At 33.1% G+C, this 14,799-nt stretch overlaps 1 long non-coding RNA gene and 1 pseudogene across 2 annotated transcripts in view; one reads left to right on the top strand and one right to left on the bottom strand.

The window, feature by feature from the left end:
* The window catches only part of LOC145283740 (uncharacterized), a 200,723-nt gene that overhangs the window by 80,901 nt on the left and 105,023 nt on the right, over window positions 1-14,799 (top strand). The gene's annotated exons all lie outside the window — the stretch shown is intronic.
* Window positions 1,033-2,712, bottom strand: LOC145283737 (polyadenylate-binding protein 4-like pseudogene; annotated as a pseudogene). The gene has a single exon (XR_013868728.1). The product of XR_013868728.1 is annotated as a polyadenylate-binding protein 4-like pseudogene (transcript).

Here is a 14,799-nt window from a genome sequence, read left to right as displayed (position 1 = left end):
CCTGTAAAACTACTCAGATCACGGTGATGTCATCAAGCCGAGTACCTTTCCAAAATAGAACTCAATTAATATTAAAAATTATATATATATATATATATATATATATATATATATATATATATATATATATATATATATATATATATTATTTTTAAAATGTAATTATCCACTAACACGTGTTTCGTCGTCTACGACTCATCAGAGTGACTGAATATAGCGAGATTCGAAATCGGGGCGCCACGGTAATGAGCCTAAGCCCCTTACCTCTGACCCATCTCGCCAACTGTCTGGATATATCGCGATTTACTTAAATGTTGTTTGTTTTGGTTTTAGCGATATGTTTTGAATGAATTCAATTATTTACGAAAGCGCATTTTTACCTAAATGCGAGCTGGGAATAATTTTCCATTTTACCAATTTGGTATCCCCACATGGGGAGCGGTATATATATTATTTTTAAAATAGCAGAACCTGTGGAAATTCCACAGCGGACTCTTTCGCGGCCAGAGCAGAATGCGAGAGAAAAAAAAAATCCGTATAACCATTAAAAAATGTTTTTGTGTTATTGTTTTTGTTTTAGATATTATCAAATTTTCCTGCTTTCCAATTGACTACAATATGGTTGTCTTCAAGTCCAATGTGAACAAATTCTTGATGAGCCATCCCCTTAAGTAATCCACTTTACCCAATTCCCACTACTAACGATTGCTATGACATTTTCCCATTGACTACTGTACACTCATTAACCCTTATCCTCGAATGGCCCCCGAACCTGGATAAGTGGTGACTCTTTTGTAAAAAAAAAAATGTAAATTTAGAAAAGCACACTTGAAATGTGTTAACATTATCTAAAGAAGCGAAATCACACGATATCAGGTCAAATTCGGTTGTCATCTTGTTTTGATTTTACATATTCACATAATGTTGACACATTTAAAATGTGATTTCCTAAAGTATACATGCGTAATATTAAATGAATTCTAAATCCAAATTTGACAACAACAACAACAACAACAACAACAAATGCACACATAACATAAAACCATTTTTAATGTCTATACAGATGTTTTTCTGGTATTCTACTCTGGCCGCGACCTTTAACATTTACCTAGCAGATTTATTATATCTCTAATAAATATTTTCCCGTCGTTTATTCTTAAGTTCTGGCAATGATCTAGGTTCGCAGAGTTTATTTATTTCTATTACGGAAACAGTTTCGTCTATCTATGCTTAAAGGGGGGATGGCTACATCTGCTGTTTCGCTTGATGTTGGTACAGAATTTGCTCGGCTTCTTGCACTTTCTCGCGTAAAACAGGTGCTGAGTCGAGAAGATACAAAATGTCAGACGTGTCCAATGCTAGCAGCATTCCGGTAATTTTTTTCGCGTTGTTCTCGGTGGTAATTTGCATGACCTGTTCGTGCAAGAGATGTCTCAAGTCGGTTGGCAATGTAGATGAAAACGGTTTCGCGCACGAAGACGATGACCTTCCATTACCGGGTGATTGTTGTCGATTCGAAACCGGAGAAGTAGATTCGGTCAATTGCTTACCAAGATAACCGGGTCTTCGCGTCCGATAGGCGTCGCTTTCGACATTGATTTTGTTCGGCTTCAAATTGACATTCTCATTATTAGACGCGAGGTTATTCTTCCGATATTTACTTACGAGCTTAGCGTCAGACTGACCGTCTACGGTAGTTGGTGGGTTCCTTTCTCTTGCTAGAGCTTGTTGACGTTCAACAGTCGTCTGGGCATAGCTGACGTAGAGCTTTTTCCTGTTGAATATACAGCCGTCCATTTCATGGATTGCTCTCTTGGCTGCCGACGCGTCCTTAAAGCAGACAAAACCAAAACCCTTAGAAATATTATTATCGTCTTTCATAATCTTTGCATTCAGAATTTCGCCCAAGTGACCAAATAACTTCTTCAGGCCTTCATCGTCCAGGGAAATACCGAAATTCTTAACGAAAACGTTACTGGAATGCATCCGATCCTTCCGCGGCACAAACTTGGTGACCAGAATCTTTTGACCATTAATCTCAGTTCCGTTGAATTTTTTGATAGCATCTAGGGCCGACTGCTCGTTCTCGTAATGTACAAAGCCGTAACCTTTAGACCCGTTCTCGTCCGTGGCGACCTTGCAGGACAAAATCTTCCCCAAAACTACAAAAATGTGATACAATTCCTTGCTGCTAATGTTATGGTTGAGGTTCTTCACAAAAATATTACTTTTACCCGTCTTTCGCAGATAAGGGTCATGCTGCGCCCACATCAGTCGCATTGGTCGGCTGTGAAGCGGGTCAAAGTTGAAGAGGGTCATAGCTTTGTCAGCATCGGCTACTTCCTGGAAGTTAACATAGCCGTAGCCGAGAGACTTCTTTGTTTCTTTATGTCGACATATTCTCACTGATTGGATCCGACCGGCCGGACTAAACTTCGCGTAAAGATCTGATTCGGTTACGTCTTGATCAAGATCTCCGACGTATAATGATTGTTCGGGAGTTACCATAATTTTGAACGAATTTTTTGTTTGCCTTATAAATATTATAGTTTTATTTTTGTTTGGTTTTAAGAAATTTGGGCTGTAAATGTAAAACTTACGTGTATATGAATATATATATTTATCTACGTCTATCTATCTATTAAAACTCTGTGGATCTTGCTTGTTTGTTACCATGCAATCTGAAATGTATACATTAATGAACACACAAAGGGTGAATGAAACTTGACAAAGCAGTGTGAAGTCATAAACAATGAATGGTAGTTACCAAAAGTTATTTATCTTTCATGACGTCACAGAGATCGTAGTTACCAAAAGCTATTCATCCGACCTTTGCGAAAAGGCAACTTTGTTCCGTATAAGGCGAGCATGCGTTCGTAGTTATCTCCCTCTCACGGCGAAATATTGACACAAGGGTCGGAAAGTGCGATATGAAGAGTCAGTGGCGTAGAAGAAGAGCATTCTGGCCTGCAATAATTCATGGAAAGCTTTGTCGGCATTATATTGTAGGGGCGCCTCATGCGATTAGCAAAACACTAGCAGGTGAGAAGGTAAAGCCTGGAAGGGTAGACCTCCTAGAACTGCACAAGACCAAAGCCATATTTCAGTCAACAGGGAACAAGCCATTTAAATAATGGCTCAGACTTTGGTTTTAATGGGTGGGGGTTAAAAATGAGTTATCAGCAACCAGTTTGGGCCATGTTTAAGCTAAGCGGACTTGTTTCTGTTTGGCTGGGATATGCTTCAGTTCAATTCCATAAAGTCAATCCGCCCAGGCTTTCTTTTCTATCTTTGAGAAGGGGTTAGTCTACGGATAATCACATAAGGTGCTCCTACTGATTGATGCGAGCAATGTGCAAAAATGGGCACGGTTTATATAGACTATATATCTTTAAGTGATTTATGATAATATTTTATCATTCTTTTCAGTTAAAATTTGATATTACTTAAAATATAATAGATTTTACGCATGAAAATAAAAGTTATAATGAAAACTGTCCTGACGCTAGCCTTAACAAACAAACAAACAAACAAACAAACAAACAAAAAACATGCTTTCTGATCGCCTGCATTCTTCAAATTTTCTGTCCGGTTTGTAACCCGTTTACGGAAATTATCTCTCGAATCACACCCGTTCTTTGACATGCATGCAGATTATGGCAACACTTCGAAAAGCATTAATGATCAAGATCCTCTGTTTCTCTCTCTTCTGACCTGGACTAGGTAGTGCAAAATTAGACCCATGTGTACAACATCCAAGACTTTTAAAAAGTTGGATAAGCTGCAAAGTTAGACATGATGTGAGATTGTAGTGAAAAATCTATCTCCGGTCAAATAGACGCCATTCTGAATGGGTGCAAAATTTGCCATTATCGGATCCGTCGATATTTCCCCGGTATAGATGCTTCAAGCAAATCTTTAGTAATATATTCCCACACGGGCAACACCGGATGAATACGGCTAGTAATTATACAGTGTGGTCGTCCGCGTGCTTTGGTCATTTGGCCTTGAAGTTTGTAATTAAAGTCAAACGCATCAACTAACTTTCCCCTATTGACTAATTAATGCATCAAATATTCGTGAAATAATTGTATCACGCGATATTTCAGTAAAAATACTTCCTCTGGGATTTAATAAATGAATGGATTTTATTTACAGTTTCAACTAGAGGGCGTTGTGTTTTAGCAGAAGTTTATTTGTTTCTGCATTTGTCTGTCGCGGTTGAAATAATTATGATATAACAGCTGGACCTGTGAAAATTCCACAGTGAACTCATTCATATGTAATATATTTGATGTGGCCATTCTGTGGATGTTGATCGTAAATGAAGACGCTCTGATATCATTGTAGCTCTTTTGTTAAAACTGCAAAAATATTTATCTAAGCTAGCGGGGACGCCTGCCGTAGCCCGGTCGTAAAATATGCTTTAATATGACATATTAATTCATGCAGATTTCGTATATATTATTACAGAGTCAATGTCTATCGATTCTTATATATTTTAAAGTTGTAATTTCAAAAATAAAAAATATCCACATGACTTCGGTGATTCAGCTTGAATCGAAACCAAAACCAAAATTTATGAAGAAAAAATATATGCACGCACGCACGCACGCGCGCACACACACACACACACACACACACACATATATATATATACATATATATATATATGCACCCATCACACACGCACACACACACATATATATGTGTATGTGTGTGTGTGATGTGTATATATGTATATATATATGTATATATGCGTGCGTGTGTATGCATATACATATACATAGATGCTCTTTGTGTAAACAAATCGAGCGGAGGCATTTGGACGATGTCAAAACATTATTAATTCATTACCCACACAGCAGCAGCGGTATAGCGCAATGGTGAGAAGCCTTAACTGTCATTTGGGCGGTCGGGTTTCGAGCCTGGCTTGCCGCACTGATGAACAGTACTGTATGTGGATGACTATATATATATATATATATATATATATATATATATATATATATATATATATATATATATATATATATATATATATATAAGGAGAGAGATGTTTTTGCTTTTGTTTTTGCGATACGTTTGGAAAAAATTCAATTATTTACGAAAGTGCATTTTTACCTAAATGCGAGTTGGGAATAATTTTCACCTTTAACCAATTTTTGGAGCGGCATATATATTGTTTTTAAAATATAATCATCTACAGCACACCAAAGTGATATATATATATATATATATATATATATATATATATATATATATATATATATATATATCACTCTGATGTGCTGTAGATAATTATATTTTAAAAACATACATACATACATATATATATATATATATATATATATATATATATATATATATATATATATATGTATATATATAACTTCAGTTCCTTCAGCTATAATCGAAGCTGAAACCATAACTTATGAAGAATTCTTGGTAAAATTATTTATAAAAATAGATGACTTCACTGCCATCAGCTATAATGAAGCCGAAAGCAAGACTTATGAAGAATTTTTGGTAAAATTATTTATTATAAGAAATGAAAGGTCATAACAATTAAACAACAGTCACTCGGAAGAAAAAAAGATGTAAGCGTGACACACAAAATAACACACACGCTAACGCATTATAGATATAATATATAAATAATCATGAAATAATTTCATGAAATTTCCCATGAAGTGTATACGTGTCTGACAGAACGGATTGGGAGACCAGAGTTCAATCCTCGGTCAAGTCATACCAAATACTTAAAAAAAATAGCGCTTGATGACTCAGTAATATAAGATAAAGGATCAAGGGCAAGTGGAGTAACCCTGAGAAAAGAAGTGATGCTCTTCCTTACATGAAGCCAATGGAAAACGAGCCTTTGACTACTTTAGTTATTTGCATCTTGTTTAGCAATTGTTTTCGTTAATATTTAATTAAAAAAAAAAAAAACTTTTTTTTTTAACTCCCAGACTAGACATATTGTCACTGACGCGTAAGGGACGACTGTAATATGTCATATTTATGCATGGCAACATGGATGAGAAATTGGAGAGCAAAATGTTTTTTCACATTACATTTAATTTTTATATTTTGACACGTGTGGGGGCGTATATAGCAGGGAAAGAAGGCAAGAGGTTCAATGAAAGAAGTTGTAGCAATCGAATCACGAAGTTTTTTCAGCGAACACTAAAAATCAAATGACTCCAATTGCTTACACGCTTTCTTTCTCCGCTTTGTTGGAATTCGCTTTTCTCGTCACTTTCTAAAACAAAAGAGATTTCAGAGGAACCTGTTATCTCAATATATTTTCAACCAGTGAAAATAGTTTCAAAGTTCAAAAATAACAACTCTATGTGAAAGTAATGATCCAGTGCGAAGTTAGAAGCTCCTAGAAAACGAACATTCAAAAGCTATAAACCCAAAATGACACCAGCCGATCGCTCCTGAAACACATCAGAACGTGCGCCAAATAACCTCACTCCACCGTGCCTTTGCTGAAAAGAACTTTCTTTTGATTTGATTTCGTCTAAGGTCACTAGCGGCAATATCAGTTAGGTTCATAAAATAGTTGAAACAAGCCTTCATCAACTCTCACACATCTGTACACACCAGTAATAATAACAAGGTAACCCTACGCACACACTTAAACAATACCACGCTGCCAAATACTCACATACTTATATTATTTACACACACGTATTCACACTATGAACATATTGGCCTTCAAAATTCTATGGCTTGTGTCTATTAACGCAACTTTTTTCACTAAACGCATGTTTACATAAATTAATGAAAACTTTTATATTTTTATCTCTTGTAAAAAATATTTTTGTTATAAAATTTCGGTTTTCTCCTAATTTTCATTTACAAAACTCTCTTTATGTTTTAGGCGGCACTTGCTTTTTAAAAATGTTCAAGCATTTCAAAATGATGTGATTATTGCTATGATTCATATTGATTCCGGTGTGAACGGCGGAAAAACGATGACTCAACAAATTTATATATAAAAAAAAGAAGATATATAAATTCCCGGGATTCGTAGTAAAAAATGCCACTAAAATATAGGAATGGGATAAGCTCATTCTCAAGACATAAGTAAAAAAAAAAAGAAAAGAAATGACGAAAGACGAACACTTGCGAAAACAATAAAGATGACATCATTAAACAATACAAATTTTATTAATTAAAAATTAGTTATAGATGTAATTAAAAAAAATAAAAGAGAAGATAATCACGTATTTGGGCAAATCAAAGTAATTGAGTAAAAACATCATATTGACACAAAAAGTCCATGAAAAGTTATTTGTCAGCAATAGATATATATATATATATATATATATATATATATATATATATATATATATATATATATATATATAGAGAGAGAGAGAGAGAGAGAGAGAGAGAGAGAGGAAATGCAGGAAATAATGAATGAACTCATAAGTTCTGTTCTTTCTTTTTTGCATATATATATATATATATATATATATATATATATATATATATATATATATATATATATATGATTAGTTTTTTTTGGAAAAAGAATTCCAGCAGAGTGCTCAATTAAAAGGAAAATCCAAATTGTAAGAGCGTATTTATATTTTGTGTACAGAAAGTTGTTAGTTGAGACAGATCATTGGTACCGTCGGTTTCAAGCTCGATAATAAGGCCCGTTTAAGGTATCCTTATCAAGCAAGAGACGAATATTGGCTGAAGAGAGCTTGATAAGGATACCTTAAACGGGCCTTATTATCGGGCTTGAAACCGGCGGTACCAATGATCTGTCTCAACTAACAACTTTCTGCACACAATATATATATATATATATATATATTGTGTGCAGAAAGTTGTTAGTTGAGACAGGTTCGCTTTTTTTTCAATTTCTTCCATTTTGCCATCCAATGTCGTAGCTAATTTGCGTTGATCAATCTCGTTCCTTCGTTAATGTTTTTCTCGTCTTTCATAATGTCGGGACATATAAATTCGCTGTTTATTCCTCGTATTTATTGTCGCTAGTCAAAGATATATTTTTCGTCCATTTCGTTTAAAAACAGTGGACGAATTCGCCATTTCTTTTCCCGACTCTTTCATTTGTGATATTTATCGCCCGCTATCGCCGGGGAGGCAGGCATTTGCCGTACGGCGTCCTTGCCTGTCGCCGTCAAATTATGCACTTTTCTAGCATTCCTAACCCTTTTATTTCTTCTTCTTCGTCATGGCCCATAACATTTCTTCGACGAGCGTGCTGCATAATGAATCTTTCTCTCTCTTTACACTTTGTTTTCACGCGCGCGTGCTGAGAAAAATCTCATTTTTTTCTCTTTTATACGGCTGTCCGCCTTTTCTTTGCCTCTTTATAGGATCTATCCTTTTCATTCTCTCTATTTCTCTTTTCACGCAGACGATAAGCAATAAATAAATAAATAAATAAATAAGCAAATCTCTCTTCGTACACAAATCTTTGCTGACGACAATTTCAAGAAAAGAAAATGAATAAAACTAATTGACAAATTTGGCTCAGTTTAAAAAATAAATTTTAAAATTAAAATGTGAAATAAAATATGTAATCTAATTACATTATATACTACTAGGTAATCTAATTGCATTATATACTACTAACTATATTGTCTGGCGAAATACGGTATTCATTATTGTCATTTTAGTTTGAATTAAAAAAAAGCAGTAATAATGATGTGTAATTCACGAAGAGATGAAAAAGAAAAGGCAGAAAATGTAAGTGAAATAACTGATAGCGTTTATTAAGTTAAAATAGGAATTATAACGTATTCATCTTTTTACGTTTTTATTTAAAATTGTCTTCTCTGCTGGAGTATTTATTTTTGGGACGAACGTAAAGTGAATTATACATTTGTAGTATAAAGAACATGATTCGAGGATAAAAATGGAAGCCATCGCTAATCAGAATCAAATATCGATTTGTCAAATCTATTGCAATTTAGGTCTTACATAGAAAATGACTTTATATATAATTTTATATTGTATCGGGCGCAATCGCGTTGACACACAGGTTCTTGTCAGAACACCGAAGTTAAGCAACGTTGAACCTGGCTAGTACCAGATGGGTGACCAGTTCTAGGCACTGTATGTGCTTTCCGCTTATTTCAGTATTATGTCCAGTCGACCTGAATCTCCACTTGCCACTGATATTCAACAATGTCGACTCAGGAGAGTTGGGGTTGGAGATTACACAACTCTTGCCACAAAAATTTCACGCATAGGTACCCTTACAGTGGGTATTCATAGTCTGTCAAGACTGAAGGAAGTCATTATATAATTATATATTTCCTAATCCCTTCTTCTGTTACACCCTTCGCTCCCCCATCTCTCTCTCTCTCTCTCTCTCTCTCTCTCTCTCTATCTATCTATCTATCTATCTATCTATCTATCTCTATCTCTCTCTCTCTCTCTCTCTCGAAAATTACGTATATGCTTATACGTTTGTATGTACAGGATTCTTTCCTAAACTAATAGACAGATCATTAGAGCTGCTAGAGGATAGGAGTTGTAATGTGGGCTATTTTGATTTTAATATCATTTTTATGTAAAAGAAGGAAATAGCTATTGGACATCAATTAATAAATATTCCCAAAATTTCAGTTTTCTTGGTAAATTTTTAGAGTATTTAAAAGGCATATATATATATATATATGTGCAATCTTCTATTTCAAAATTTTAATATTTCAGATTTGCATGAAATTGGATCTTTAATCATCAGACCGCAGATTTGAATTTCAAATTCTTTCACAAACTGATGCTTTTAATATTATACATTTTCTAGTATCAAAATCATAGAATAGATTTTGATCAAATGAAATGTGAACTCAGAACATTAGGTTTAGAGTAACATAAACATCTTTATCTTAATCTTCGATTCTACACATCGTTGAACGGACATTCTTATAATATATATATATATATATATATATATATATATATATATATATATTGAGAGAGAGAGAGAGTGTGTGTGTTTGTGTGAGAGAGAGATTAATCAATTATATTAAAAAAATTCAATATTGTTAAAGTAATCAATACGAAAAAGAGCTTTATAAAAAAACTTATATATCTGAATTTAAGTATTTTTCATTCTTTATATATATATATATATATATATATATATATATATATATATATATATATATATATGGGGGTGTTTCTGCGTATATACATATACATATATATATATATATATATATATATATATATATATATATATATATATATATATGGGGGTGTTTCTGCGTATATACATATATATATATATATATATATGTATGTATATATATATATATATATATATATATATATATATGGGGGTGTTTCTGCGTATATACATATATATATATATATATATATATATGGAGGTGTTGCAATATATATATATATGGAGGTGTTGCAAAAAAGAAACTCGATTTCGTATTAATAAATAGTTAAAAATCAATTATAATAATAATACAAACTAGCAGGACCCGTAGAAATTCCACGGTAGTTAAAATCTTTTAAAACACATCAGTAAGAAATTCCTTATTGTTATATTACAAAAATGAACGTATGGAAGCAAGTAGAACAAAGAACTTTAGTTTAAACTTTTATTGAAGGTCAATGCTATCGTAACTGATGCTGTTGATATTGTCAGGAAGTGCCGGTGATGATTGAGGCGGTGACAGGGACATCGATCAGCTGCTTGGAGTGAGAATAGTGGTCAGTCAGCAGGTTCTAGGGAGTCAGACTGTGAATTAAAAAAAAAACTGTGACATTGTTGACATCGATTTTGTGAAAGTTCTGATGACCCTAAGTTGTTTAATATTTCAGGACATTTTGGATTACACGTGTGAGTAATGAATAGGTCACAGAAAACTGCCATTGCATCTTGATGAAGCTGTTGTAGATTCCTAGGACTTCCTGTAAATGTAGATGGTAGAATAACTGGTACACCAGAATAACCATCTTCATTCCTTGCTAAATGATCCATTAAGCCAGAATATTGAGCAGCTCTTGGTTTACTTTGATAGCTTTTAATGAAGTTAAATAAGCAACCGTCAACTTTTACATATGCAATAGACTTTTCTATTTATTTTGAATTTTAATCAATGAAGATTTGGAAATTCACAAATATTTTTTAAGTCGAATTATTGATATAGATTTCAATTAAATAAAATATACTGTAAATCTTTTAATAAGGAATAAATATTTATTTAAACCATAATTATTGAAACAAAGTATTTTACTGCATAAAAAAACGGTTATGGGGAGAAGGGTTAACTATTTTGAACCTTCACCTAAATAACGATTTAATGAAAAAAATGTTTAAAATGTTCTTGTATCTGTTTTATAATTTTTGTTAAATAAGAAAAATCAATAACTTTGATAGCACTATTGTAAGAATCATGCTGAAAGCCATTCTTAATATGGGGAGGGTGGTTAACTATTCTGAAACTACACTTAACAATGTAAAAAAATAAGGGAAATATATGTATGAACAATAAATATTTCTTCAGTTAAATAAAATATACTGTAAATCTTTTAATAAGTAATAAATATTTATTTAAACCATAATTATTGAAACAAAGTATTTTACTGCATAAAAAAAACGGTTATGGGGAGAAGGGTTAACTATTTTGAACCTTCACCTAAATAGCTATTTAATGAAAAAAAATTTAATGGTCTTATATCTTTTTTAAATAATTTGTTTTAAAATAAGGAAAAAAAATCTTTGATACCGCTATTGTAAGAATCATGCTGAAAGCCATTCTTAATATGGGGAGGGGGGTTAACTATTCTGAAACTTCACCTAACAATGTAATAAAAATAATGGAAAAATTCTTTAGTTAAATAAAATATACTGAAAATCTTTAAATAGGAAATAAATATTTCTTTAAATAAATTAAATCGTAAGTAATGAAACAAAGTGTTTTATTTCATATTAAAAAAAATTGTTGTGTCCATTTTTTCATAGTATTTAAATATGCATGCCCTGTCGGTGGGCATTAGAAGATGATAAAATAAAACGAACAAAACATAAGTAATAACTATGTAAACAACGTGAAGTTGTATAAATGTTACAAAATTACTCGATTCGGCATTAAATAACACAAAAAAGGATTGATATGCCGTAAAACAAAAACAAAACAACAAGACGTAAAATATGTTTTGACTCTGTGTTACTCAGTCTATTTGCGAATGGTCATTTTGGTGATTTATTTAAAAGTCATTCTTGACTTTTGTAACATTTATTTCTAAACATATTTTTTGTTATGTAAGGCTCACTCAAAAGTAAATAATAAAAAAAAGATAAAGTGGCACAGTAAAAAAAAAAAAAAACGAACTCGTAGCGTTAAATGTAAAAAATATATTTATTACTGATTAAAATAGAATAAGCGTTCCATATTACACTACAATAATAAACAGAAGATATCGTTAAAAATGTAAGTAAAATACTATACTATTTAAACTGTGGAACGATACCTTCTATGCATAATTGTCTTTAAAATAATCCGGAACCATAAATAGACAGTTCATATATATTTTTGTTGTTGTTGTTGTTGTTGTTCGGGAAGTTTTGGAAAATAAAAGGGGTTAATGGTTTTTTTTAACTAATAAAGAGTGAACAATAAAGGGAGATAATTCACATTAATTAATGTTTGCGATGATGATGACGCGTTTCATTAATTAATGTTTGTGATGATGATGACGTGACACCGTACGGACAAGCATATTAATATATAGATGATAGTTACTTAATGACAGGGGACAGACAGAGACACAAGGTCCGTTTTAGATATGGAGAAAATACAGTTCTCCTCAGGTGGCCCACTGGATTGAGAAAAACTTTTTTATAGGTGGGGGTATAATTTTTACATTAGGTCCACTCCACAATTTTCTGTAGAATGTAGACGTTTATAGCTTTCGACTATGTGGATAAAAAACATTCTAATTTTGTGGAGACAAGTACTTATAGAAATCACTAGCTGCCAGGTTTGTACGCATGCGCGATAAACAATTCTACTTCTCTACTACCGACACTGCAACTTCCATTTTTTTTTCTTAAAATGGTAAAATTAGCGAGAATTATTTCTCCCCTCCCCAAAAGGAAAGCTGTTGTCTACTCCGACAGCTGTTCTAAACTTGATGATGGCAGGAGTGTCTATTCCGAAAGCCGTTCTTAAGATGGGGAGTTTGGGATGTCTGTTGTTTATATGACAATACTCAAAGAAGTGAAGTGAAAAAAGTCATAATTGTTTTTTATGTTATTATAAGACGACATAAAACTGGAATTTAATTTAATAATATTGGTAGAAGAATTGAAAAGAAGAAGAAGACTTGAACAACAAATGGAAACAGCAAGGACTGCTACCACTGATTTCGATCACTCAAGAAAATCAACACACTTTCTTCCGATCTCGCCTCTGATGAGCACCACACTTACCGGCACATCTGCACTACGCAGACACATTTCACGGTATGTTAGACCTTTCCCTCAAATTTAACACACGCGCCCGTAAACATCATTTTGAGACTCTATTATACACATTTTTCTAGGCATAATATTAAAGCGAACACTACCAGGTTTATAAGAAATAAATTGATATTACGGTTCTAGATTTTTTAGATGAGGATTTATTGATTATTCGTATTTATTTGGATTCTTCAAACTACTGTTATCACCTGTAATGTTATTTTCACAATGGTTCGGTCGTTTTCGGATGTAACCTCCGACCTTCAAGTGTATTTTGTTGAACACGGTAATCTGTACAGATTTTCGAACGGAACCCTTTATTTCATCCATGGGAATATCACGCCCTCTTTCTATCGGCCATACCTGGGTAGACGTCCTAAGTAATTCGCAATTATATTTTTAGTGTTGCCCGTACTGAGGATTGAACCTTCAAACCTCCCAGAAGAGTATAAACTTTACAACTGAATTTTACCAAGTATTTTATCAACTACGCTACGGGTTGTTTTTATGTTTTCTTTGTAAATGCTTGTACTAGAACATGTTTTAATGATGTGTAATGTCCAGACATCGGCTAACTTCCCCAAGGTTATAACCAATGAACTTCGGAAAGGGTTCGGGGACATATAGGAAGGACGGACATACAAGAAAGGTTGGGTTTCAAAAAGTGGTTCTAAGTTGATTAATATACCGTATATTTCGGCGTATAAGACGACCCTTAAAATTAAAAAAAAAATCATCATTAAAAAACAATACTTCATAAGTTACCGGGTGTTGCAATTTCTAGCCTAGGCTAAACAAACATGACTTCGTAATTTAGCCGTAGTCTTATACAACCGATATATGATAAATTTATTAAAATTGGCTCCAATTTTGTACCTCGTCTTATCTGACGATCGCCTTATACGCCGAAATATGCGGTATTTAGTTTAACTATCATTTATCTCTGTGGAACACAATACTACGACACTACTTCCGTGCAAGCTACAACATAGTCGTCTTCAAATCCAATCTCAACACATACTTGTCATAAATCTTTCCCCATAAGGAATGTTACTCTGTTTATTCCATTCATCATTTTCGATCCACTATTTTTTTTATTATTCAACTGACAAATCCACCTATCTTGTTATCCGTATCCTCGAGTGTCGTTGGCCTTGATATGCAGTGATTCAATTGTGAAAATATACCACATGGTGGGATAGAAGTGATCAGAATGAAAACAATCTAACCGCTCTCGAGCGGAAAATGTTAACATGCTGACGTAGATGAGTACTTCAGCTATTAATAAAATAAAGATAGATTGCAAAACACGCAAA

Source organism: Euprymna scolopes, chromosome 8, assembly GCF_053919585.1.
Source record: "Euprymna scolopes isolate OS-2025 chromosome 8, ASM5391958v1, whole genome shotgun sequence".
NCBI lineage: Eukaryota > Metazoa > Mollusca > Cephalopoda > Sepiida > Sepiolidae > Euprymna > Euprymna scolopes.
The sequence above is the reverse complement of the archived record's forward strand: the minus strand, read 5'-3'. Positions and strand labels throughout refer to the sequence as shown.